The following is a 3,555-nucleotide window of genomic DNA, read 5'->3' as shown; positions in this document are numbered from 1 at the left end:
TTCCATTAATTACACAGCAAACGAGCCTCACCTTTATATAGACACCTCCCCAATATGCTTATTTGACCACAGTCCCTTTCAGTTCAGCGGGGCGCACCCTGCTATGGCTAACGAGGCTAACCGGGAGCAGGGGGAAAGGAAGTGCTTTTTTTATTTTCTGCTGCTTTTTCTGCTGCTTCAGGTTGGAGCAGGTCGTGTACCTCGTGGGCTGCGTAACCTGCCTGCTGGGGTTGTAGGTGTTTGCTGCAGGGAGGTGAGAGGGTTGAGCTGCTTGGTTGTTTCTTTTTTCTTATAGCTGCTGTTAGGCCAGCATATTCCCTGAATTTGGTTTTAAATTATGCTGCATCCCTTGGAAATGCTTTGAGTAGGCTGTTCCTACAATATAGCTGTCTGAGCCTGGGGAGAGCTGTGTCAGAGTTAATGGCTGCCAGCAGATTTTCTTAGAAAAGGCTTGCTATTGAGCATAAATTACCCGATCCCAAAGCTGCAGGGAGATGATTATTTCTTCAGAAACCCTTCTGGTGAGCTTAGGGGATGGCTGGCAGGGATGCTGCAAGTGCTGAGGGGCATTGGCTGCTCTTGCTCTGCCTTTGCAGCTGGAGAGGCAGCATCGCTGCTCCCCTCGCCTCGCTGGTTCCTCCCCATCGTGGGGGGCATGAGCATCCCTCTCCTTTGCTCTGTTCCCTCCCTCGGGGGTTTTCTGCTCAGAAAATCCCATTAGGCTGCGATACAAGGAGGGAAGTGCCTGTGTTCACTGATAAAGAACGCCGCAGCCTGTGTCCCGGCAGCCGGTGGAGCCGGGTGTTGCAATGAGCTCCCTTCCCTGCTCCATCACGCAGGTAATGAGAAGAGCCCCACGAGGGCTGCTCAGTGACTACCTCAAGGTACTGTTTCTCCTCCTTTACCAAACCTTAGAAAATGAACAGGACTATTTATTTCTTAAGGGGAATTTGGGAAGACCCAGGTGCTCTGTGTGGGTTTGTCCTGGGTGTGCAGAGCCAGAAGACTCGGTTCTGCGCTAAGCCCCCCGACCAAACCCTGATGTCAGCTGTGCAATACCAGTTCTGGGGGGGGGGTTTGAGCAAACCTCTGGTTAAGAAGAAATTCTTTTCTTAATCATGCTCCCCAGACACAAGGTTTATCCTAAAAACTCTTCTTAGCTATCTGCTTGCAGGAATCACCTGGTGCTTTTGCAAGGAAAAAATCCCAGTGCTGGTTCTTCCAGCACTAATTGCAGACTAATCCCAGAGCTGATTGTTCCAGCACTAGTTGCAGACTGGCTCTGAAGCTGTTTTGGCACCTGAAGGCACCATGGCAGAAATATTTCATACATAAAGCCCTGTCCCCTGCAGCAGAGCCGATCCCCTCCTGCAAGGGAGCATTCGTGGGAACTGCTCGGCCGCTGCTAAACTTTCTCTCGGTGCAAAACTTCTTCCCTGTTGCTCCTTCATGTCAGCATTTAGTTTACATTTGGTTCATCTGGAGGGGAAAAAAAAAAAAAAAAAAAAAGTAGCAGCCTCCAAACCATTTCCTCTTTCTGCGAGACGCGCTGCTGAGCCAGGAGACAAACACGGCTTGTGGGCTTTGACAAACTCTGACTGTGCAGCTCCTTCGGGTTGGGTTTAGTGGGGGTGAAATCAGCCTTTTTCTTGTATAATAGCCTGGGGCTTCTATAAATATTGCTGTGCTGAAAGCCAGAGCATCGGTGTGGGAGGTAAGAGCCCGTGGGTGCTTGGCTGTGCTGGCTGCACTGCGGGGGAGATCTGCCCCGGGCTCTCCTGGGGGGTTGGTGGGGTCAGGGACCTTCCTACGAGCATCTCTTGTGGGCTTGCTTGTCCCCGGGATGTGAATGCTCTTTGGTGGCTCCAGAGGAGCCCAGGGTAACTTGTCATGGGCTGCGGGGCAGGTAGGACAAATCCCAACTGCTGCGTCCATTGCTTGGAGAGGTGAAGGTGAGGTTGTAGCAGAGGGAGGCTTAGACCAGCTGATAATGTCTGCTGGTGTGCCTGGCTAAACTGGGACCAAAGCAGGCAAAGACACACAGCCACAGGTAAACCTCGGTGGAGCCCTTCATCTGGAGAAGGGTTAGATCTCACTGGGACCCAACCCATGTTTGTTATGAAAGAGAGCTCCTTCATGAAACCTCTGTGCCAAAGCAAACACACAGCAGTGCTTGAAGCAGAGTGTGAGTGAGTTGTGGCCAAAGCTGGGTGAAAAGGGGCAGAAAAGTGGAGGGAGAAGGTTATGAAGGCATCCAACTCAGTTTGGGTATGTATCTTGGGACATATCTTCAAAAAAAGGCTGCCAAAAGCTTTTTGGGCACGGTGCTGGCTGAAAACAGGATGGACCAGGCACCTCAGATGATCTTTTCTGATGCCCGGGAGCAGGAAGGCAGCCTTGCACATCGTATGCAAGAGGGTAAGGGTGGCATCCCGGCCCCATCACTAGATTTTCCTCCTTGCAGGGATAACATCCCACTCCTAATCAACTGCTAGGACCAGTGCACGCTTGATGCCAACCCCTGTGGTTGCTCCTTTCTCCAGGAGCCATCTGAGCCTGGGAAGCAATCCCTGCTGCTCTGCTGGGAGCTGTGGGCAAGGTGCAAGCTCAGCGCAAGCTACACGTTGCTCGCCAGGTTCGCTACGTGCATGATCGCTGCTAATGCAGCACAGGCCTCGCAACACGGGCATCCTCAGCTCGATGGAGCAAGACTTGGGATACGAGAAGTGGAGAAGAAGGGATTGGGATGGGGAGAGCCCTGAAGACTGCCCGGGCTCTCCAAGGAGAGGGTTTGGAGCAGGGTCGGAACTGCGGAGCTCCTCTCTGCCCATGGCAGGGAGATAGCTTAGTGAGGCTAAAGCTCGCTTCCCGAAAACTCCAGAGGTCACACGGGAAAGCCGCAGTGGGAGGAAGTGAGCGCGGCCGCGGGTTCGCTTCAGAAGTCCTGGCCCATCCTCTCTCCCTGGGGACACGGCTCCTGCAGACTCTGGTGCTCCAGGGGCCGGGATGCCAACCGGTTCAAGGAGCCGATCTTGCCAAAAATAACCTTTCCGAAAAGACCAATGACTGTTTTTTTGGCTGGATCAACTCCCCAGGGTGGCTCAGAGCAGGCACAGGGTGGGAATGTGCTGCAGAAGGGCTCTGTTGCAGCCCAAATTCAACTGAAAAGCCTTAAACTGCCAAGAAACTGCATCTGAAGAAACTGGCTTTCCTCTTTTGCTGAGTTTTGCTCCAAAAACCTCTTCTAGGTTTTTGATACCAAGAGCTGGTATCATTAGGTGGGAAGGCAAGGGGCTACACGCAGGCACGGAGCGAGCCCTGCTTTGGGTCACCTGCTCAAGTTCCTCCTGGAACAAATCTCCTGCTTTTAAGACCCCAAATTAAACTGGACCTTCATTCGGAGAAAGAAATCCCTTCACAGCTGGGAGACTTTGAATCTGAATCCCCCTTTGAATTTTCTGAGCCGTTTATATTAAGCAGTGCTTGTAACAGATGGATGCTTAAACACGGTGATTTAGGTGAATATTGTATTAGAATGCCTTGGGAGCCAGAAAA

The sequence above is a fragment of the Calonectris borealis genome, chromosome 12 (assembly GCF_964195595.1).
Source record: "Calonectris borealis chromosome 12, bCalBor7.hap1.2, whole genome shotgun sequence".
NCBI classification, from domain to species: Eukaryota; Metazoa; Chordata; class Aves; order Procellariiformes; family Procellariidae; genus Calonectris; species Calonectris borealis.
Note: the sequence above shows the minus strand (reverse complement) of the source record.